We start from the raw sequence: 25,955 nt of genomic DNA on the forward strand, positions 1-25,955 counted from the left end.
TCAATCCTACTGCCATGAGATCATGACCTGAGCCAAAATCAAGAGTTTGATGCTGAATTGACTGAGCCACCCAGGTGCCCCTAGACTATAAGGTTCTTAGAGACATGGTGTATATTTAATTGATCCTTACATATTCTTAACACTCGCCATATTGTTTTTCAAATAGAAGAACCAAAAAACATTAAAAACAAAAAGATTGTTGAATGGATATTTGTATTAATTGTTTCCAGTAGTGGTATTGTTGTTCAAAGAGCTGATGGGGATTAAGCACTGCACTTGTGGTGATGTATTGAGTTATTGTATAGTGCACCTGAAATTAATAGAACACTATGTGTTAACTACACTGAAATTAGACTAAAAACTTAAGGAAATGATTTACCAAAGGATTAATTTAATGGTTGTAAAGAAAGAATGGTCTGGGAAATGTTCGTAGGTGGAGAACAAAGTGGAACTTTTGAGCGCTTTGTGTAGGAGTACTTTGTATACAAAGTGTACTTTGTTTTGCTCACTGATGAAATTTTGTTCTTTAAATATGAGTGAATTTTGATAGCATTAATATCTTAGTTTTACCATTTATATACGTTTTAAAAAATAGTAATGTTAACAGTTTCATTATTCTATGACATCTCAAAAATGATACCTGCTGCTTTTGCATTAGGGATAATGTCTAGGCAATGTGATTTGATCACTAGGTTAAAAGGCAAAAGTCTACGACTTAAGTACGGCTTAGTCACCATAACTTAGAGATTACAATTGGATCAGAAATCCCAAAGTGCAAGTGGTAAGTGCCTAAGAACAGCTGAAAATTCAGCCCAACCACCTTCTTTATGAAATTATTAATGTCACCACGTGCAATAAATAAGCCCTTAGGTGGAGAATAGCTAAACTTTTTGGTTCAGTAAAAATCATGAGACTAGACTTAAAAAAAGGACAAGAAGAAAGACCACACGTATATGACTTAGCTGTAACCTCACTACTGTAAAATGGAATTTAGAGAAAAAATGTGTAAGCAAACGTCTGATCACAACATCAGGTAATATATCTAGGTTTAAGATTAATAGGGTTATTTTCATTTTATACAGACCATAATTATTTTGAAGTTGTTTTCATTGTATTATTTTGAAGTTATTTTCATCATGTTATTTCAGAGGCTTCTTCTGTGTTTTATTATTTAACAATTCTCTGACACTGTACCTGTTTTGCCTTGCCTTGTGTAGTTCCTGTAAACCATCTGAGATACTCCTAGCAATTAAACAAGAAGAATGTGTCAGTTGTTTGAGTCTTTATTCTTTTTCTTTTCTTATCACTACTCAAGAATCCAGCAAGTATTTTTGCTTATCTTTAAAACCAGAGACTTGTTGGTACTACTATATAGTTGCAAATGTAAACACTATCGGCTACTTGTCAAAGCATTTCAATCTTAAGCACAGTAAAGAAATTATAAAGGGAAGCCATTCAAACACTTAAAATCCAAACCCTTCCTTTAAGGGGTTTCTTAATGATGGGGAACAAAGTCACTTTATAGAGTTTATAACTCGATTGGTTGATTACATAAAAGGTAAGAGTATTTTTATACTTTAAGAAATGGTTGGGTTAGATTTTAAACACCCCCCAACGTCCAACTTCACTGAAAAAATTAGAAAAAAAAAAAAAAAAAAACAAATGACTTGGCCTGAATTCTAAGAACTGCCTGGGATTGTGCAGAGAGAAGACTTGGCCATTTTTTAAAGCCATGTGGTAATAACATTAAAGCACGCGATGGCAGAGGTTGGGAGGTTGGGAGAAAAAGAAAACATTTGCGGTATCATGAGAGGAAGCCATGCAGTCTGCTGTGGACAGGAACGGAGCAAAGGGTCAAAAGGCTTCTCCAGAATTGTTTGACCTTCGAAGAGTCAATAAACTCCTTAGAATAAAAGGTGTATGCAGATATAAGCCTTTCTACCAGAACTTCCAAGTCCTAAGTTCCATAGCTCCTAAGATTATCATGAAGATTAAGAAAATCAAATGGGCAAAGTCTTCTCCAAATTTCTGAGACCCTGGAGAAGGAGAGGGGGTTATTTATTCCAGGGCTTTCAACATAGGGTGAAGTGTGTGTCTAGCTTCACGGAAGAGACTGCATTAAGCAACAACAACAAAAACCAGTCTGGTGAACAGAAGGATCTCTTTTAGTCCATCTTTATGTTAAGTAAATCTCCTACATATGTACTGTTTGACCTCTATGCTTGGGGAAGTGTGGTTTAATACTGCAGCTGCATCAATTGATTTTCTCAATGCAATAAGGCAGAAATTGAACTAAAAGAATCAAGTGACATTATTTGAACATCATTTTTTTTTTCCAATTCCAAGAGAGAGCTTAACCCATTTGTAGAGATGATAGAATTGAAAATCACTTAAGGGAAAAGCTAATAAGTAGAGGTGGAAGAATTGAAGCTTAATTCACTTGTCTGCAAAGAATGTAATTTTTAAATACAGCATGCCTGAGAATGGGTCAAGGGAGCTATACCTGGCTGCAGATAACCATCTGGTGGCTAGAATATTTTGGCTGAAGTGTCTGAAATTCAAGTCACACGATGGAAGAATGTGGGAATTGAGGGAGTAGATTAGCTTTCGGTAAAGCTAGATCTAGGAGCTTCTACAGTATCATTAGGGCATTGCCTCCATGTTTTTGTTACAGTTGGTGATTGTGCTGTAATTTTCTCATGTAGACTCTCTATGGCAAGTGAAAAGGCTTTTAATGGCAGTTGACTGATATCCTTTAGTTTTTGCACTGCGAGGAGAAAAGGACATTTCTCCCTCCTCATGTCTGTACATCAGTGCAGTCCGTGATTCTCCAAATTCCAAATGCTTACGGCTGTGGCCCAGGGAGGCAGATGCAAAAGAAACAACAACAGCAACAAGATTGTCAACTGGGCCACTTATCAAGTTATCTGAATCTATTACGCTTCATTACCTATTCTTTGAATGTGGAGTCAGGCCCCTTTAAGTGTGTTTTCTTTGCCAGCTGGCACACTGCGAAGCTTTGTCAGTAGAAAGCCTGGACCAAACATGGCAGGAATAATAGGCTATCCTCTCTTGTGCTGTCCTAGCTCAGCCAGCTCCTGCAATGTGCCTCTTTTCCGGCACCCAGATCTTATAGCACGCACAGTTTCACTAATGCCCAGCACCGGGTTCCTCCAATGCACACTGGTCAGCCGCACTCAGGGGCTGGCAGCTTTCCCCAGTCAACCTCCTGGAAAGTTTTGTAATGGAATGCCTCCGACAAGATACCCCTATGCCTGGCTTTCCCTTTCTCCAGTATCCTGCAAGGGAGATTTGCGGCAAGTTCTACCAGCGAGGCATCACGGTGACTTCCACAGCTCTCACTCCCCCAGTGATGTCAGGATCTCAGCCCTGGTGGTTGGGGGGAAAGGCTAGTTGTTGGTCACTCTGTCTCTGTTCTAGGCAAATTCGTTTTCTGGTGCTCCCCTAACAAATTACCACAAACTTGGTGCTCAAAAACAAAAATGTATTCTTGCCAAGTTCTGGAGTACAAAAGTCCAAAGTCAAGATACTGGCATGGTTGGTCTTTTTTGGAGACTCAGAGGGATAGACTCCATATCTCTTTCCTAGCTTTTGGTGGTTGCCAGCAATCCTATGCATCCCTTAGCTTGTGGCTACATCACTTTAACCTCTGCCTCCATCTTCACACGGTGCCGCCCTTTCTGCATGTGACTTTGTAAGACCTTCTTAAAGAGACACCTATGATTAAATTTAGAGCCTGCTCCAATCGACAGGGCCTCATCTTCCAGTAGCTAACCACATCCACAAATGCTCTATTTCCAAAAAAAGAAAACAAGAAAAAAGAAAAGGTCATATTCTGAGGTTTGGGGTGGACATGACCATTCAACCTAGTATACTAGGGGTAGTGCTTCTTCTTATAAATTCCCAGTTCGCTAGGGTTCTCTTTACTTCTTATTAGCTCATCTTTGGTTATACCCTGTTATACTTAATCTTTAAAGTATAAATCATTAAAGTATAAATCATACAGTATAAATCATTAAAGTTTCTTGTTTAAATAACTGTGTGGTGGTTTTTGTCTCCTGATCGGAGTTTGAGTGTCATGTTGGAGCAAATGGAACGGATAGGGTAAATTATTTAGAAGAAATAGGATTGTTGAGCAGAGAATTGCAGCATATTCTACCAGTCTTAACATCAAGAGTCAGAGATTTGCCTTAAGTAGCAGAATGTCTAAACAATGGCTTGGTATACAGTGGGCATTTAATAATGTTATCCAATGATTAATGTGGTACAGTAGAACTTTCATATTTCCCCTTACTGCATCTCTTTGGGCAGGAATCTTAGGTTCTTTAGTGATTGTTTTTTTTTGTTTTTTTTTTTTTTTAATTTTTTTTTTTCAACGTTTATTTATTTTTGGGACAGAGAGAGACAGAGCATGAACGGGGGAGGGGCAGAGAGAGAGGGAGACACAGAATCGGAAACAGGCTCCAGGCTCCGAGCCATCAGCCCAGAGCCTGACGCGGGGCTCGAACCCTCGGACCGCGAGATCGTGACCTGGCTGAAGTCGGACGCTTAGCCGACTGCGCCACCCAGGCGCCCCATTTAGTGATTGTTTTAACTGAATCTCTGAAGGAAAAACATAGTTCTATAGTATTATCATCGATTTCCTAGAAAACAATCCTTTACTAAATCTAGTAGAGCTTTAATTCCCCTTCCCTTTCATATCTTTGGGTTCTGCCTATTAATCTGTATTTAACTCTATTGTTTTTAGAACAATGGGTCTATATCTATTACACATAAATCTCCAGGACTTATGTTGCCTAGCACCGGGTGGGTGCTTAGTAATTATCTCTTGAATAAATAAATTGTTCTCAAATCCTTATAGACAACTTACTGAGTGTTTACATAAACACCATTTGTAGTGCTTTCTAGCTATCTATTTAAGACAGCAATCATTTGAGGCAGGCACAATTATCATTGACTGATAAGGAAAAGAGGCTCAGAGAGGTTGCAAACCTTCCTCGAGGTGACTCAGCTTATAACTGGTAGAAACAGAGTTTGAGCCAGAACATGATAGTGGCTGAGCCCACAGACTTGATTACAGCCCTACACTGCCCCTTGTTTCTCCAAGTAGAAAATATTCACACAGATTCAAAGAACATCCTTTCTCACCATATAAAGTATAATTTACCATTAAGATTTGGCATCCCATAATAATTATTTGTAGTACATTTGATAGAGTGATACTACATTCATTATATCCTCCCAATGCCCTGAGCTAAGTGTAACACAAAGTGACACCGCCGATGAGCCACAAGCGCAAGTTAAAAAATATGGCGAATAGGGAAAATCTGACTAGCAAAAAAGTTGCGGAGTGCACACGGTCTCTCCGATCTCGTTATTACACAGAAAAACTGGACGGTGGGTGGATTGGATGGCAAATGTTTCAATGTAGAGCGACCGCATTCCCATAACACTTGGCCCTAAAACTTTGAAAGCCCAAGAGTATAATTCACTGTTTAGAAGACCAGGCGTGATTAGATTGAATTTACACATGGCCAAGGGTCCTGAGCTGGATTAAATCAATCACAACCTCTTATATTGGGAATTGCATTCACTAATTCATTCAAAAGATCTTTATGTTCAGGTACTGTTTTAGGTTTTTGGGGATCCATTGGTGTTAGAGACACAAGATGCCTACTTTCCGAAAGCTTAAATCCAAGCAGAGGGAAACAGATGAAAAGTGGGAATACATAAATACGTGAATTAGACAAGTTTTGTGATCTCTAAGCTAAAAGGAACTGATGATGTGTCAGAAAGGCATAGGACAGTGCTGCTTTGGATTTAGTGGTCAGGGAAATGTTTTTGAGAAGGGAACAAGAAAAATCTTCAAGTTTAGAGCTAAAAAAATGAATGCAGAAATATCTGCAATATCACAAAGGATAAAACTGCGGGAAGGAAATACAACAAAGCACTTTAGAAAGGAGCTATAAGTGAGAGCTAAGGTCATTGTCAGGAGTATGGGGCATTAGTGTTGCTGACCAAGGTATGGCATGGAGCTCGGGAGCCTGAGCAGGAGGTAGGGAGGTACACTGAGGAGTGGGCTCTGTGTGATGTTCCAGGAGGGTGTAGGAAGGAAAATGGAACCCCGTGCTCTAGTTGATAAGGTATAAAAGTTGATAAGCACCTGGCCAGTGTCAGAGACAAGAGAAAAAAGCAGGACACCATTATAGAAAGAAAATGTATTCAAAATTGAACACGTAAATAGCCTGTAGTATAACCAACCATTGTTAAATTATTATCACTAACATTTGGTGTATACACTTGAAGTGTTGGCATGTGTATATAAACATATCTTTTAAATGTATATACAACTTATACAACTTTTTAACCATCATTTTAACATGTAATCAACTATTAATGAATAATTAAATCTTCAAATCTTTATATATCAAATCTTTATAGATGTATTTATGGCACATGTTTAGAATACTATTTGATACTTTAGAAATGATTTTATAACTGATTCTTTTTTTTCTTAAAATACACTTGAACACAGTCTTTTTAAGTGATCTCCAAAACATTTGGAAATTATGGGAAATTGATTGTGTGTCTTTTCGTTTTGTAATAAGCTCAGTAATGTGGCAAAGACATAGATGGCTATCTTCAAGGTTATTACCTGCATGCAACTTGTCATAGTGGAAAGAATGTAGTTACCGTGAGAGATGGGTAGCTGCTAAAATTCTGGATCTTCTTTGTCTTTCCTACGAACCATCTGTGAGACTCTGAGCCAGTTTCTCTAGGCCTCAATTTTACCATCCGTATGGAATAATATCATGATCCATCTCATAGCTTTATGAGGGTTAAGTTAATTTATGCAGGTGATTTACGCAGCACACTGGGAAGCCCTAAGTGCATTTGCTACATTTTTAAAAGTTATTTCTTATAGAAAAGAGAGATGCACTGACATGGGGCTCAAAGTCATTATTAATTTGATTATTAGAAGAAGCAACTCTTTCGTTCTTGTTCCTCACTCTGGTGAAGTGAAATATATTAACTACACATGCGTCAAAAGGCTTAAATTCCTGTCCTACAGTGTTCCCTCCATTCATTAAGGAAGCATAGCTTAGAAGTCAAAATAGAAGCTAGGGATAGTCCATAAATACTGGATGTAAGAGTCAATTCCTTCTTCTGCTGTGTCTAAGATAGTATTTATTTTTCCTCTTGTGTGAAAGAGTACGTTTCCATACTGACAAGCAGAAGTCAATCAATATTTTCTCATATGTCTTACATTGTATAAAAGATTCGAGTATATCTTTGTAAGAGCATCTTTGAGCATGTTTTGAATTGTGTCAGTGTTTTCTGTGGAGTTCAACTTTAAGTAAAATCGTCATTCAACTTGGCATCGCAGGAAGAGACAGCTCATTTATTTCCCATAGCTTTACAAAGACATTGTTTTAAAACAAGAGATTATTGCTTCCTAAAAAAAAAAGAGATGAAAATTTAACACAATTCAAATGAAATGACTTTGTTTTCTGAAGAAGGAGTAAGTTTTCTTCAGTAGAGAAATTCTAAGAAAAGTTCATCACTCTTAATGGACAAAAGAAGCCTTGCAAGATACGTAGCTGGACCGTAATGTAACTTCATGCCTCATAAATCATAATCTAAAACATCCACTCTTTTTAATTGCCCCATTAAATAATTAAGGTTGACTTAAGGAGAAAGTCACACCTCATCCCGGAGGAACTCCAGCGTAGACAGGCTAAATGTTTGTTTAGTGAATACCTATCTTTATAGAGTTAACTGCTTTCAACACTTAAGACTGTGCTAGTGGCTATTTTAATTCACATAAAACAGTTCACCCAATGATTTAAATCAGATTAATGAGTGGCTATTATTTCCTGTCACTAATTAAAAACTTTAAAAAAAAACATTTTTTCATATAGTTATGAACTCAACAAAAGATTGGTCAAAAGAGTCTGCTTTTGAGGCACGTGGGTGGCTCGGTTGGTTGAGCTTCCGACTGCGGCTTCGGTCATGATCTCATGCTTTATGGGTTTGAGCCCCGCGTGGGGCTCTGTGTTGACAGCTCAGAGCCTGGAACCTGCTTCAGGCTGTGTGTCTCCCTCTCTCTCCCTGTGTGTCTCCAGATTCTTTGTCTCCGTCTCTGCTCCTCCCTGCTCCCCTGCTTTCTCTCTCTCTCTCTCTCTCAAATAAATAAATAAATAAATAAATAAACAAACATTAAAAAAAAGAGCCTGCTTATTTTCATCATCAGAATGTAGACTTTTAGCATATGATGAAAACTAAAAATCATCAATGCAGGTAACATTTTTTAAGCTGTAGAAATATTTATCCTTGCAAATGAGATTTTATTCAGAATCCCAATGTACATAGAGGATATTTATGTTTGACATAGAACTGTGCCCCAGTGGCAGAACTTCAGAGAAGTCCATTGTGAAACCGATCCACATGGCATGGGCCTTCTCATTGTTAGTTACAAACATCAAGACTTGTGCTAGTCCCAGAGTTTTTTCACACTAACCTTCCTAAATCTTTCTTTTATTTCATTCATCCTGGCTTCTAATGTTACACTGCTTGCCCACAAAGCTCCCCAAGGACTGACAAGAGCCATGTGAAAAGGTCCTTCTTCCTACTGCTGTTCGATGGTGATGTTCATGGCAAACACAAGAATTACTCCCTGAATCCTGAGGTGTGGAAAACCTCTCACCCTTTTTTGGTCAACGTTTGGATCATCCTGAATGGGAGGCCCTGGATTTACCTTGGATGTATTTCTGTGGGAACCGAGGCATCAACATTGATGTCATGGATTAAGTAACCACTTCAAAGGATAAAGGGAGAGCTTACTGCCTTCCTCTTTATTCCAATATTAGGAAGACATTCCATGAAGTGGTTAAAATGACAGAAGATTACACTCCTTCTATACATTAACTGGTGATTTTTTTTTTCTTTTATGATTTCCTTCTCATTGATTCAACAGGCATTTATATCTTTTCTTCAATTTAAAAAAAATATTTAAATTCTAGTTAGTTAACATATAGTGTAATATTCGTTTCAAGAGTAGGATGTAGCAATTTGTTACTTACGTAGAACACAGTCCTCATCAAAAAAAGTGCCCTCCTTACCAGCCATCACCCATCTAGCCCTTCACTCTGTCCACCTCCCCTCCATCAATCCTCAGTTTGTTCTGTACTGTTAGGAGTACAATATATCTTTTTTTAAATGTGTCTTTTTGGTAGAAAATTTTGAGCCAGAATTCTTTGGATAAACTTGTGTGCAATCTCCCCAACGAAAGATACCAGATATGTTTCTAATATACTGTTTTCCCACTAAGTGGCACAGAGCCTGGCCTGTGACAAGATCTATAATCATTTATTAAACAAACAAACAAAATGCATGTCTGAAGGAGGTTGAGTAGAGAGGAAGAATAGCAGACACACAAAAAACCTGTTCTCTTCCCTGAAGGAAATTCTGTGCATAAAACTTAACTTAATCCCTCAGCAACTCTGTGATTTTGGAATTATTACAAATTTAGTTATGAAGGAACTAAAGTTCATTAAGTTGGAGTGACTTACCCAAGTTCACACACCGGGACATGAACCCAAGTGGGTCTGAACAGAAAGACACAGTCCGTGTTGCTTTAGAATGGTTGTTTCTCAAACCTTTTGGGGAAATACACAGTTTGTATATGAAAGCCAATACATGTATAATAAGATGCAAATTAATTCAACATTTTAAAGATATAACAGGAGACTTTAAATACATTTGGCATGAGTTCGCTTCCTCTAAGCTATATTCATAGAGTTCTGCCATTAAGTTTCCTTCTGTGGAATAATTTGAGGAATATTGACTATACTACATGGTCTTATTAAAATAAAAAGTGGAAATGTATCCTCTGATGCTTAAATAAAAGACAGTTAGAACATGGGACTGAAGTGTTGCATACATACACAAACAGTTCACTCCCCAAATATTGAATGGTCCTTCAAAGTTTGTTTTGGAGAAGATAAGTTGGAGATGCCAGGATGTGCTTCCTACTCCCCGGGATCTCATACTTTCAGTCAGGGCACGGAGAAATACTAAAATTAGATCATCCTTATTCCTTTCATCTGAAGCTACTTCAGAGCCTGTTTCTCCTGTTATGTTGGGTGGTATGTAGGGTGCTGTTGCTACATGTTGGTTAGCAACATTCCCAAGGACTAGAAATGGGTCACGTGAACACAAACAAAAGGCCGCTGATGTAAATTGTACGTAATGGCTGCAACTTACATCAATATGTTCCTGGAACTGCAATAGTGGACTGGAGTTTTAAACATTGTCCTAGAATGAATCATTTGTTCAGTGAGGAGTTCAATACCGTGAGAAAATCCATGACCCACCTTCTTTCTTAGTGTGTGAACCTCCATCAGGTCAACTGACTCTCACAGTCTCATTTACTCGAATGCCAAGCAATTTATATCCCCAGTTGAACAGGATGCAAAGATCCTTCACAAGGAACCCTACAGTGTTAGGATTGTTTGTGCATCAGAGTCTTACAGGGAACCTCAAAATGGAAGGCCATTTAATTCTTGTAGCCACAAAAAGCTTCATGGAGCAGCCTTTCTATCTGCTGAAAGCCACTGATAAGAAAAGATGTATGTTTCTACCCATAGGCAAAGGTACTTTTGTGTGGTGACTCTGCTGATGTACAAGTCGAAGGCATGGCAGAGAAAGCAAAGACTGAGATCTATGCTGTCCAATATGGCAGCCACTGGCCGCATGTGTCTATTGAGTATCTGAAACGTGGTTAGTGCCATATATTTAAAAGATAATACTTTGGAAATATGAGTTACATAAAAAATTTTATTACGATTTACTTTACGTAATTTTTTTTTTTACTGTTTTCAATGTGGCTACTAGAAAATTTAAAATTACATTTGTCATTCACATTCTCTCTAGTGGAAGGGCTACCCTAGATTACAAAGTATCTGTGTGCAATTGTGGCATTTTCTAGGTTAGATGCTTAACCCATCAATGAAAGGTAGAGTCACATAATTTACATTTAAAATTTGAGTGTAAAAACAGAATTATTAGTAACTATGCCAGAAAAAAAAGATATACATTAAAACCTGGGGTTTCCTTCTGTTCACCATGATATAAAAATGTTTGACATTCTAGTTATTCAGGTTGCCAGTCAGGGACATAGGTTCATTTTACCCATAAGTCATGGTTATGATAACTGTTAACTTTCCAAACCAATAGACCTAACTGACATCAGGATGTGATCAATTCTATTTGTTCACCATTGTACAGAGCACATTGATGAATTAATATTTGTTAAATAAATGAGGGAATAAATGGACACAATTACTCCATGTGTCAAGTGTTAAATTAATGTGAGATTTTATTGCTATATTCTCAAGATATTTTTGTATTTAGAAAGGATTTTCTTTTTTTTTTTTTTTTCAACGTTTATTTATTTTTGGGACAGAGAGAGACAGAGCATGAACGGGGGAGGGGCAGAGAGAGAGGGAGACACAAAATCGAAAACAGGCTCCAGGCTCTGAGCCATCAGCCCAGAGCCCGACGTGGGGCTCGAACTCCCGGACCGTGAGATCGTGACCTGGCTGAAGTCAGACGCTTAACCGACTGCGCCACCTAGGCGCCCCAGAAAGGATTTTCTAAAGGCTTGTTTTACCTTTCAAATTACTATGTGTGATTCAGTAAAGCTATTTTTTTAATTAGTTATTTGAAAATTATTACGTTCTGTTTAAATATTTGTTTTGTATTTTATTTCTAACCCTACCAAATATTCACAATTATACTGAAGGACTCTAAACCAGATTAATCTGTAAACCCGAGGATAAATAGGTGTTTTTAAAGGTTTCATGATGGTGTATAAAATTCACATGATGACCCAAGCCTAAGTTATTTTTCGATTAAAAAAATATCAAATTCTAATCACAATAGGCTAAATTCTCTTGAACATCATACTTACTTAAATGATCAAATAGGCAAATTCTTTAAACTCTGGTCATCTTACTGTCTATATTTAATTCTAAACCTTCCCTTGTTTGACAGATACTCACTACTGAGGAAATGATTATATCATTAGGAAGTAAGTATTTGGAGAAATACCTGTGCAAAAAGACTCCATGATAACAGAGACACCAGCTGTGATGCCACCTGATTTCTTGCTGGTGACACTAATGGAATCCATTGGCCTTAATGAGAATCAATGAAGTGGACAGTCCCACCTTATATGGTGTTGATGTCATTGTCCATGTAGCTGTGTGGTCCGCCAAGGGGACGAGTTACAAAATTTGTGGAGCTCAGCATGAAATCAAAGTGTAGGACCCTTTTTCAAGGGTGAGCCTGGGTGGCTCAGTAGGTTGAGCATCCATTCCTGGTTTCAGCTCAAGTCATAATCTCTTGGTTCATGAGTTCAAGAGTCACAACGGGCTGTATATGCTGATGGTACAGAGCCTGCTTGGGATCCTTTTCTCTCCCTCTCTCTCTGCCACTCCCCTCCCCCCCCCTTGCTCTCTCTGTCTCCCTCTCAAAATAAATAAATAAACCAAATAAATAAATAAATAAATAAGAACTTCAAGACCAAGATGGTGATAGCAGAGCCTTCACCCAAAGGCAGGACTGTACCCAGCAGGGGGCCTTGTGTGACCTCACAGGCTGCATGCCTCCTTCATGCCCTTGTACAGGTTTAGATTCTGCAACTCCCTATTCAGCTGTGTGGTTGAATTTCGCCTTGTGTGGCTCTTAAGTGACTCGAGTATGTTTTCACCGAGCCCTGAAAACCCTTGATCATGAGAACACACTGCTTTTATTTGGTTTTGTTTTGGTAACATTTTCCCTGCCTGGTAGACCAGACACCATCTCCAGATATGAAACTATCTCAGTTTCTGTGTATTTTCCATAATTTTTTTCTCACTGCGGTCGCAGTTTTAATGCCATTCTTTTCAAAGGCCTGGCATCTATCATTCTTTCTGGCTGTCATCACATCCGAGGCTCTGAAGAAAGGCAGAGAAATGGCTGTCCTAATCCTAGCTTTACCAGCCTCTTCTCTCCTCTGACCTCCCTCACTGACTCTATTCTTTCTTTGTCTTTATTCTTTCCCTCTTGTCTTTCTGTAATTGTGTATTATACAAAAGCTACTTTACCAACACCACAAAAGGCACTAAAGGAAATTTTTAATTTCGAGAGTCGATTCAAGTATTTAGCATATAAAATTTTGCCTATTTATTTAAATATCTGATATAATACTTCTAATAAATGTTCTGAAAAAAATCCTTTCAAATCCCCAGTGTGGATTTAGAGCACATTCTATTCCCTCTACATGAATCAAATAACGCAAAAACTTCTGCATATTTACAACATAAGTAAATGCTTTAATGCTGTCTTTGAGCATTGGCAAGACTAATTCAGAGAAGAAATGGACTTCACTTTCCAGCTGAGGGAAGCTTACCATTGTAGTTTCTCACAACTCCAGGCAGGGGATAGCATACGATTATTGGAAAATAAGACAGGATTGGAGAAAACCACTCGTGTTCTTCAGACAGTCTACAGCAACCTGTGGGACTCTGTATCAGTCTCATTAAGGAAGCGGATGGTAACTCACCTCATCAACATTAGGGCATAAACGAGTCCTTTCAAATTCAGGGCAGTGGCCTTTAGGATCTATTCCACAGAACTCCTTGTGGGAGTGTTCAATTTAATTGGAGATTGTCTCCTCACACACTTCAAGCTGTGCACAGGAAAAGGGCTGGTCTTCCTGGGCAAAAATAATGCATTGCTGTGAGTCAATCACATATTTCCACTTCAAACATAACATGGGGGCTTACATTCAAATTGTAGTATCACCAGTGGTTAATTTCACTCGCCTTTCTCTGCTAGGCTTTATTTCTAGTGACTAAAGAAAATTTTTATGTCACCATGATATTTGTTGGGAGAGCTCTAAGCCCTATCCAAAGTGGATTTCTCTGGGGCCCCTACAAAAAAATATATATATTTTCCAAACACATTTTATGTTAGTAGATTACATAACATGGATACTTGGTTTAACCAAGTGTTGGAATTAGAGATTTGTCTACCTGTAATTTTTATGTTTATCATTATGTATATGGGGAAGAACTATAGGTATGGATTGTCTTGACTTTCAAATCTTAGTACGATATGATAACATCAGGGTAGTTTATGTAACCTATCTAGGTTCATTCTAACTTTTCTTAGTAATTGATGAATATGACTATCATCACATGTATAATTACAGTGAGATACAGGTCTTTCCACACTATACAAAGTTGTGCATTAAGCTGACAGTCTCTGTTCTTTATTTTTCACAGCAATCCTTATATGACTCTTTTTTGCTGTTGAACTGAGAATATACATTGTTATAGAAATAACTAAATAAATCCAAGAAGATAGAATCATTCTTTTTTTTTTAATTTTTTAAAATGTTTATTCATTTTTGAGAGACAGAGACAGAGTACAAGCAGGGGTTGGGCAGAGAGAGAGAGGGAGACACAGAATCTGAAGCAGGCTCCAGGCTCCCAGCTGTCAGCACAGACACCAACGTGGGGCTCAAACTTCGAACCCTGGGATCATGACCTGAACGAAGGTCGGACGCTTAGCCAACTGAGCCACCCAGGCGCTCCACAAATAGAATCATCTTAAAAAACAATTTAAAAAAATGAACCCATGTCTCTCTAATGCTTTGCATTGCCCATATCTAACTTTTAACAGAGTAGTACATCTATATAGTAGTAACATCTATGGTGTTAGGTGTTTCCTCTTTAGTGTCTCATCCAAGAAGTGGTGTTGAAAGGTTGGCCTCAGGTGATTCAAGGGATGAAATGAGACTTGATCTACACATTCATTTCAGTAACCTCAATCATTTGAAAAGGTGTGTAAATTCACATGCGTGGGATTGGTGGGAAGTGGTGATCAGAAGTCTGCACTTATATGTGTTGGTCAATACTTTGTCTTATACAGTCTCACCAAGCTGCTTTCACATCATTTTTTTTTAATGATTATTTTTGAGAGAGAGAAAGAATGAGAAAGAGACAGAGTGCAAGCAGGGGAGGGGCAGAGAGAGAATGGGAGACACAGAATCTGAAACAGGCTCCAGGCTCTGAGCTGTCAGCACAGAGCGCAAGGCGGGGCTTGAATTCATGAACCACGAGATCCTGACCTGAGCTGAAGTCAGATGCTTAATTGACTGAGCCACCCAGGTGTCTCTCACATCATTATTAAAACATGGAGGAAATGAGATTATTAATTAGTATTTTGTCTCCTCCTACAAAGTTGGAAGTGTACCTTACATAAATATTTTTCATTACTTTTGGAAGAATAATAGTTTTTCCTAATTTATGTTTATGTTAAAATAAATTTGGGAAAGACATTATGCTTGCAAATATTCATCAGTCTGTAGCATAGTAAGTGGAATCCACTTGTCACAGCTTGTCTGAAATATAATTGGATGAGATCCTATAGCAAGAATGAAATTCATCAAGTCACCACTGGAGAAGTCTATCAAATTTTCTATTTGTTTCATGATATCATTGCCTGATCAAACCCATTTGGATCTAAAATTTTCTACTTCTGAGGACTGACATGATGACAGGAAACGAATGGTAAAAGGCCCCAAGACGCTTTATACTCTTTCGTGCAATTACAGGCAGTTTTCTAAGAATATTCAAAGGGATTACTTACAATTATAGTTCATTATGATATCACAGATTTTTTCCCCCCAGAGTGGATAGGCAAAATTTATGGCATTCTTATTGTGGAGATATTAATACCAAGTGTCTTTGCAAGAACAAACCACAAAAACATCGAAGGCAGCATAGAGCCAAATATATTAGATTTATTATTTCCTTGTATTCAGGGAGGGATTATTATGAAGCTAAAATTACATGTATGTAAATTGAACAACTCAGAGCCTGCCACCATAACACACACCCAATCAATCAAAAGCATTTTCTTCTGTGCCAATGAATGCACACGTTATATATTACTTCATATGATTTTTAAATCAACCATATGAGGTGGCAAGAGCTGGTATTTTATTTGATAAAGCTGATTCTCAGTCTTTGTAAGTTATTTGCTTATGGTACCAGATATGGTCAGTAGAAGTAAAGTCAGATTTTCTAACTATAAATTCAATTTTTGTTTTTACTTTAATAAGCCCTAGGGAAGTAACATTTTTTTGAAAGTCATTCTTAGCTTTTAAAATTGTTTACAGTGTTTAATTTTTTCTAAGAGAGAGAGACACACAGACAGACAGACTGAGTGTAAGTGGAGGAGGGTCAGAGAGAGAATCAGACACAGAATCCGAAACAGGCTCCAGGCTCCGAGCTCTCAGCATAGAGCCAGATGTGGAACTCTAACTCACAAACCATGAGATCAACACCTGAGCCAAAGTCAGAGGCTTAACCAACTGAGCCACCCACGCGTCCCTTGAAAGTCATTCTTATAGCAGAATGTCCTTTAATGTTCTGCACATAGGGATTACTGCGTGTTCATAGTGATTGGATTTCATATATAGTTTTATAAAAATTGAATGTCTCATCATTACTTACAGTAAATCATGGGAAACTCATATACAACTTGTCAAGAAAGAAAAGACACATCATCTTATTTTAATTCAATTTTATCTAAAATTAGATATGGATAGACTAAATATTGAGCATTTTGTGTTCAATCAAAAACATTTGGTTGCAAGTAACGAACTGATTCAGGTGGCTTATGCTAAAAAGGAAAAAAAAAACATATTAGAACATACGGTCTGGGTCTTTTTTTATTTTTACACAACCTTAGGACAGGAAATATAAACTTAAATTTGAGGCAAAATTCACAGCTGTGATCATCTTTTTTTTTTTTTTTTTTTTTAATTTTTTTTCAACGTTTATTTATTTATTTTTGGGACAGAGAGAGACAGAGCATGAACGGGGGAGGGGCAGAGAGAGAGGGAGACACAGAATCGGAAACAGGCTCCAGGCTCTGAGCCATCAGCCCAGAGCCCGACGCGGGGCTCGAACTCACGGACCGCGAGATCGTGACCTGGCTGAAGTCGGACGCTTAACCGACTGCGCCACCCAGGCGCCCCTACAGCTGTGATCATCTTTTTATGTCAGCTCTGCTTCCCCTTTTGATGACCACTTTTTTCTCCCGTTTCTGTGGATGTGACTACAGGAAAGCCCTTGATATTAAGCAACCAGAAAGGCCTGACTAACATTCCTGAACCCCACTGAAAGCATACGTGAATGGGAAAATATGATTGGCCAAACTCAGTAGTGTTTCCCTTTCCCTGAAAAGGAAAGTTCAAGGGGCGCCTGGGTGGCGCAGTCGGTTAAGCGTCCGACTTCAGCCAGGTCACGATCTCGCGGTCCGTGAGTTCGAGCCCCGCGTCGGGCTCTGGGCTGATGGCTCGGAGCCTGGAGCCTGTTTCCGATTCTGTGTCTCCCTCTCTCTCTGCCCCTCCCCCGTTCATGCTCTGTCTCTCTCTGTCCCAAAAATAAATAAAAAAAAAAAAAAAAAAAAAAAAGGAAAGTTCAAGGTAAGACATTGGCAACGTGATGGCCGGCTCTTGTTCCTATGGTGTGGAGCAGGGAGAAGCTTACCGCAAGTGTTTTTGGAATAGGGAGCCTCCCCAAAATACCTATTACTACATAATATTCTATAAATTGCAAAATTGCTCTGGGTCAATTTTCCCTTCTTCTTTCAAGGAATGAATATATATGTATATTTATATAATAATTACATATTACATATATAATAATTATATAATTATATATTAAAGAATTAATTATTATTAATTTAATCAATTAATTAAATTAGTAATTATATAATTATATATGTGTGTGTATATATATATATATGTCACCCAAGTTTACATTTGAATACCATCAAAAAGGGGAACTTTACTTTCTGTTTTCTTTATTTTGTTTATTTCTTGTTTTGCATTTCACTTGAGAATACTAACTCATACCACATTTTATTTATTTATTTATTTGTTTGTTTATTTATTTTTACATTTTACTTATTTTTGAGAAAGAAAGAGACAGAGCACAAGTAGGAGAGGGGCAGTGAGAGAAGGAGACACAGAATCGGAAGCAGGCTTCAGGCTCTGAGCTGTCAGCACAGAGCCTGACGCGGGGCTCGAACTCACAAACCGTGAGATCATGACCTGAGCTGAAGTCGGACGCTTAACCGCGCCCCTAATTCATTCCACATTTTAAAAATTTTATAGAAGTCAGGGCATCAGGGGCATCTGGGTGGCTTGGTCGATTAAGTGCCTGACTGTTGATCTCAGCACAAGTCATGATCTCATGGTTGCGAGGTGAAGCCTCCCATCAGGTTCCCAGTGTAAATCCTACTCCGGATTCTCTCTCTTCTTTCCCTGTGTCCTTCTCCTGCTTGTGTGTGCGCTCTGTCTCTCTCCCTCAAAAGAAATAAATAAACGTTTAAAACGATTGGCTAGAAGTAAGTCACTGTTTGGATCAAGTTAGTAAAAAACGCTTTTTAAGGCATGTGCGAGGTGCTATGTAAGGGCTTTTAGGTAATAAAAACTGAATCAGGTGAGGCTTCTTTACTCTCTAAAGATTTGTTCATTCTAAGTGTAGTGATCTTACAAACATACTGGGCATGATCAGTTCAATACTCATTGTTGTCATTTATAATAATAAAATACCCTGAGGGCGGTAAATCATTTATACCCAGAGACCGCCAGTTAGCTATCTAACATCTAGTCTCCCCATCTTTAGGAACAGACTTTTATGCTAGTGAAGGTGACAAAAAGCCTAACTAAAATGCTATTTCCTGCGCCTTCCTTGCCGGTAGGAGTGGTCCGTGACTCGTGACCACAAGTATGGGTGGGACTTCTGGTCTCACTGAGGTTTCCATTTTGGCCATGGCTAGCTGGTAACGGACTTGCCCTCCGGCTACTCCAAACTGTAAAACTCACTCTACCTCAAACCAATGCGTAAAAAATGTGTCAGACAGTTTTTCTGATGCATTGAACAGCAAATAGAGTAGGACTGTCACCCTTGAGAGAAAGGGACTCGGGAGATGCCTACCACATTCTCTAGAATAAGAGACACACCCTGGGACTAAGGACAAAACTTAGAGATAGAGGAGACCAGCCCCTCTAAAGAATAAAGGATCAAAGGGTCTCTCAGTAATTTATCTGCCTACCAAGACAAAATGTAACACCTTTTTAAGATTAGCATCACAATCCAAATGCCTACAATATCCAGTATGAAATGAAAAGTTCCTAGTCAGATGAGGAAGCAGGAAAATCTGTTCCATACTGGAAATGGAAACTTGGTGAAATAGAAAAAATACGTGATTGGGGAAAGTAACTTTGCTATGACAGGTTAATGGAATTATTAAGCCCCAGCAAGATAGATAGGAGACTGACCAAGAGGGAGCACAAGAGCAAGTGAGAGGGAAGGGAAGAGATTACTACAGGTTCTTCATACATTAAAATGGCAATAAAATACTATAAACAACATTATGGCAGTCAACCCGCCAGCATGGATGAAATGAGCAAACACTTAAAAATTAAAACTTACTCAGTTGATAAAGACAAAAAAAAAAAAAAGAAAAGAAAAAGAAAATCTAAATACCTTTGTAGCTATTAAATAAGTTGAGTTTGTAATAAAAACCTTCCACAAAAATCTCCAGGCCCAGATGTCTTCAATAGTGAATTCTATAAAACATTTAAAGGAAAGCAATACCAATCTTACAGAAACTCTTTCAATTATGGAGGGAGAAAATATATCTCTAACATTTAAGAAAAAGGAGAAAGAAAACTAAAAGACCAACATCCCTCATGGATATCAATACATTTGACAAAATGTATGCAAGATTTCTGTACCCTGAAAAGCTAGATATATTACCAAGAGGACTTCAAAACAATTTAAAAAATGGAGAGATATGCCATGTTTGTGGGTTGGAAAATCCATTATTGTAACAGGTCAGAACTCTTCAGATTGATATCTAGATCCAAATAAATTTCAATCAAAATCTCAATAGGCCAGTTTATTTTTTTATAAAACTTGACAAATTAATCTTAAAACAGGGAAATGAAAAGACCTAGAGCTTGTAACAGAAAACATAGGAGAATGATTTTGCAAATGTGTGGCAAGCGAAGATGGTTTAACAACAAACATACTAGCCTCACAAAAAATAGCATGAAGTTCACTAAAATTATAAGACATCATTAAGGAAATGAACAAAGAAGCCAAGGACTTGAGAAAACATTTGAAATGCTCATATCTAACAAAGGAACAATACATAAATAGCTAAAACAAAACCATAAGTAAATATACAAGTAGTTCATTTTTAAAGATAGTCAAAAGACTAAACCACACTTCATAGAAAGTGTACAGATAGCCAGTAATCATGAAATATATTAACTATCACTCATCATGAGAGAAATGAGAATTAAAATCACATCGCGATACACTAGAAAGAGTAAAATTTTAAAACCTACCAAACTAAACACTAGCAAAGATGTGAACCAACTGGAATATTAGTGGTTGAAGTAAAAAATTGTGCTACCATTTTGGAAAACTCTGGAAGTTTTTATAAAGTTAAGCGTACTATGATTAGCAATTTCACTCCCAAAAGAAGGTTACCCAAATATTTAAATATTTGCCCAAATGTCCACAAAAGTATTTGTTCAAGAATGTTTGTAGCAACTCTCTTCATAATAGCCCCAAACTGGAAATAATCCAAATGTCCACTAGAAAAGATTAACATTTGCTATGTTTATATAGTGGGAAACTACTTAGCAATTTAGAAAGCAAAGAACTAATAATAAATGCAACATGAGCAAGTACCAAAAATATACTTGCTGTGTGATTCAATTTATACAAAGCTCCAAAAAAAAAAAAAAAAAAAGGGAAAATGAACCTACATAGTAAGAAATAAGAAGTGTTGTCTAGGGCGCCTGGGTGGCTCAGTAGGTTAACCGTCCAACTTCGTCTCAGGTCATGATCTCGCAGTTGATGGGTTTGAGTCAGGCTCAGAGCCTGGAGCCTGCTTCAGATTCTGTCTCCCTATCTCTCTTCCCCTCCCCTGCTTGTGCTTGTGCTCTCTTTCTCTCTGAAACATAAAATAAATAAATATTAAAAAAAAAAAAAGAGGAGTGTTATCTATCTCAGGTAGGGATTGGTAGGAAGCAAGCATGAGGGAACTCTCTAGAGTGATACAAATAATCTATTTCCTGATTAAAGCCATGGTTTCATGTATGCAGGTTTCAAAAGTCATCAAATTGCACATTTCATATTCATGCATTTCACTTTCTGTAAATTTTGCCTTTCGTTAAAAATGAATTAAGGGAGGGTGGCGCCTGATGGCTCAGTTGGTCAAGCATCGACTCTTGGTTTGGCTCAGGTCATGATCTCACCGTTTGTGGGTTTCAGCCCTGCATCGGTGCAGAGCCTGTTTGGGATTCTCTCTCTCCCTCTCTCTCTGCCCTTCCTCTGCTCTGTCTCTCTCAGATGAATAAAAAACTTTAGAAAAAAATTTAAAAAATAGAGTAGCCAACACAATCCCCACTCCAGCACATTTCTCCTTTTCTTTCCTAGATTGTAGAGCTGGCAGCAGGACCTTCAGCAAGTTATCTTGAACCTTGAGGTGATGTTGAATATGTGAGTCACTGGCTAAAGATGATTTAGCAGAAAACGCAACAGAGTCTATATCTCTAACAACCACACTCTAATATTTTGGATGGGTTGCTTATTCCAAAGTATTATTTGTTATTTGAATTTTTTGTTACGTGCGGCTGGATGTAATCTTAAGTAATATTAGATAAACAAGTGGTGTTGTGTGTGTGTGTGTGTGTGTGTGTGTGTACTATTTAAAAGAGATGTAATCTCAAACATCAATCATAATATATCTGCTCCTAGACCAGACAGAACTGTGTGTGAGTTCATCTAATTTATCCCCTTTTGAGGAAAAATGCATATCGAATGTGGCAAAATGCCAACCTGTTCTTAAAACCTCTATAAAAAATGATAACTCAATCAGTTATGCATCTTAATGTCTTCTTTTTAAATAAAATATTTATTTATTTATTTATTTATTTATTTATTTATTTATTTTTTATTTTTTTTATTCATTTATTTTAGAAAGAGCCCTTGTGCAAGCAGAGAGGGGGGCAGAGCGGGCAAGAGAGACTCTTAAGCGGGCTCTGCACTAAGTGTGGAGACTCCTGGGAGTCTTCATCCCCCAACCTTGGGATCATAACCTGAGTCAAAATCGAGTCAGCCACTCAACCGACTGAGCCACCCAGCACCCCTCAATATCTTCTCTTAGAATATTCCAAATGCCACTTGCTGTAACTCAAGGTCATTTTTTCAGGGGATGGGACATACAGTTCTTGGTGAAAATACAGAACTTATCTGAGTTCATGTTTAGTATGGAAATTTTGAATGACATCTCAATTCTGGAGGAAAACCATTGAGAAAAATTGAGTGTGTTTATGAACTATTTCCTTCCCTCCCTTCCCATTGTCCTCTCTCCTCCCCTTCCTGCTCTGCCCCATTCTCTTTTTACCTTACTTTTCTTTCTTTTTGTCTATTTCTCTTTATTTTACTTTATTTTCATTTATTTCTCTTTAATTTCTCTTCATGTATTTCTTTCTGTCATGGCTGTTTTGCAGTAATATTCATTTTACTGTAATACTCAGTGGCCCATTGTAAGTAGGTGATTTACCATCAATGTTGCGGGAGCAGTGAGTTCCATTCCTCTGTACGTCTGTTATGTCAGGGTCCCCAGGCAGCACCAGCTAGCAAACCCCCATCTCCGGGACTGCACCGATGCACAGCCACTGTCCATATGCGGGGTCACACGTGTTAGTAGTGCAAGTTTAGGAAATATTATTTGAACTTTAGTCTAATACGATCTGTTTAATATTACTTATGTTGAACCCCGTTTGAATCCTGGAAGTAAACACTATGGAGATATTACAGTTTGCTTTTGGGATTTATGGGGAATCGTGTGAGGAATTGGTGTTTGTGATTATGGTTTAGGATTTAATACCATTGCTTACAGAGGAAAAACTGCTCAAAAAACTTCACTCTTCATATTTGGTATTATTCATGTGAATATATTCATGGATCATTCTGTTTTTATTGCTTGAACACCAATTGTGTGCCAAGACCTGGGTTTATGGCAGAGAAAGTTCTTCAAGTCTTGAAATCTCTCATTGTTCCTGGACCTGACAGTTTTAAGGAAATGGGAGCAGTAAATGTGTGGTGTTGCCTTCAGGGTGATGGGAATCTCGTTATAATAATGGGAGACTTTTTTTGAGAGAGAGAGAGCGAGAGCGAGAGCGAGAGCGAGAGAGAGAGAGAGCGCATGTGCGCAAGAGCATGGGAGGCACAGAGGGAGAGAAAGACTCTCTCCCCATGGATGTCCGCGCAGGACTCAACATGGGGCTCTATCTCACAACAGGTGAGATCACCACCTGAGCCGAAATCAAGAGTCAGACACTTGACCGGCTGAGTCACTCAGGTGACTCCAGACTATCTCTTAAAAATGTTTACCTATAGTATCAGTATATTGTATCAAACACAGAACAAAAGTGTTTTGTTTTTTTTTTTAATTTTTTTTTCAACGTTTATTTATTTTTTGGGACAGAGAGAGACAGAGCATGAACGGGGGAGGGGCAGAGAGAGAGGGAGACACAGAATCGGAAACAGGCTCCAGGCTCCGAGCCGTCAGCCCAGAGCCGTCAGCCCAGAGCCCGACGCGGGGCTCGAACTCACAGACCGCGAGATCGTGACCTGGCTGAAGTCGGACGCTTAACCGACTGCGCCACCCAGGCGCCCCCACAGAATAAAAGTTTTGCAGGGTGGTTATGGTTATGGCAAATATTAAAAACATTTGAAGAATTACGGCTTTTTTAAAATTAATAATACATTTGTTCCAGTAAGTAACTTCTATGTACTGAGTCCTTAATTTAATTTGAATTTTTGTTTATGAAATTGAACCACGAGTCAAGTAGAAACTTGTTCAAAAAGATTGAACAGTGATTTCTTGTGCTAAAGTTATCTTCATTTCTTAATCCGAGTAGCTCTAAGAGATTGTAAAAATAGTGAAATCTCCTTGAAACTGTGAATAAAAGATAAGGATGTTTCAAATGATAGCATAAAGTTTCCATTAATACTTTGTATTTTGCTCATTAATGTAACAACACATTTCACATCCATTTTTTGAGACTTTAAAAAGAAAATTTAAATTAGTTAATGTAATGATTGTATCCAGTCATTCATTAAGTATATTTGGAGTGTTACTATTAATGCAAAATAACTATTAGGAGGACTATATTAAAGGAAAATATGTGTGAAGAAATTACAAAAAGCCACTCAAATGTTCCGAATAAATTCAAATTGTGGAGTAAATTTAAATGACAATCCAGAGTGTGGGGAGACCTGCCAGATTTAATCTTGGTTCTCTGTTGACTTTTCAGTGCCAGTGGAAACTGGAGAGCCATTAGAAACGTGAAGGATGCAAGTGTATTAGTTATATCAGAGAAACTAGTTAGATGTTACAATATGTACTGGAGACCTTGATATTAATTTCCTGAGAGATATTATGAAGATATATTTTAGAAGACTATTTCTAAATACTTAACAAAAGAAGCTATAGACATTGGGAACCAGCAAGGGTTTACTAGGAATAACATATCCCAGACTAAATTCACTGCTTTTTTAAAGTGTGCTAAAACTTTACAGGGAATCCTACAGTCATAAAGTAACTTTTTTGAAAAATAAAATCATTTACTATTTTTCACAGGCTAATCTTATGGATGTGCGAGAGGTGACTGTGTAACAGAACAGCTAGAGGAATGTTTATTTTGAGCAGACAGTTCAAATAGTGCTGATTAAGTGGTCAATATCAATTTTAAGGGAAAGTTCATTATATCATAAGTCTCTTTCATCAGACCAGTCCTGACCCTACTTATACTCTTGCCATTTACTTTAATGAGAATTCATAAAACTGTGTCAATGTCATGAACCTCAAGATGAAAGGTTGGTACATTTGTGATATACTCCTATATACATAGTAAGTATATTTTCAATATACACATATTATACATAAAAATAAATACAAATAACTTTTATAAAGCCCAGTGAATAACTCACCAGGTGCAGGATAGAATCATGTCTAAAGAGGGAGTGTAGCTTTTCTCTGATGGCATACTCCATTTGAGTTTGAATCTTTGGGATCATGTGTCCTAAAGGTTACCATGAAACTGGAGTGGACTCATATAATGCAGCTTATATGACAAGATGGCTGATCATCTGCGTATCTTCTCTGTCGGTCAGATCATCCTATAAATATTCAGGATCTGATATACAAACTTAATATTATATTTTAAAAATTCAAGAAATATTATCTGACAAGGAATGGCAGAAATAGATGAAAGAAAAAGAAAACCAAAAACCAAAAAACAAACAAAAAACCCAGTTGTATCGCACCAAGAAAATGAAAACAAAAAGAGGCATGTTTGCCATAAAAAGTAGTCGTGAGATTTGAGGAGTTATAGATACCAGTCTTTTCTAGTTTAAGTGCTATAATATAAAATGAATTAGTATGTACCCCATATACAATCAGTGGACAGGGAAAAATGGATATAAGAAAATTATTGAAGGGGCGCCTGGGAGGCTCAGTTGGTTTTGCATCCAACTTAGGCTCAGGTTATGATCCCACAGTTCATGGGTTCGAGCCCTGTGTCGGGCTCTGTGCTGACAGCTCAGAGCCTGAAGCCTGTTTCAGATTCTGTGCCTCTTTCTCTCACTGCCCCACCCCCACTTGTGTTCTTTCTCTCTCTGTCTCAAAAAATAAATAAACATTAAAGAAAAGAAAGTTATTGGATATAACAATGATGACCATAAAATCTGGACCTTAAAACAAATAGAGCCAAT

This window comes from Puma concolor, chromosome B3 (genome assembly GCF_028749965.1).
Source record: "Puma concolor isolate L17-30 chromosome B3, mPumCon1.1.hap2, whole genome shotgun sequence".
Lineage (NCBI taxonomy): Eukaryota > Metazoa > Chordata > Mammalia > Carnivora > Felidae > Puma > Puma concolor.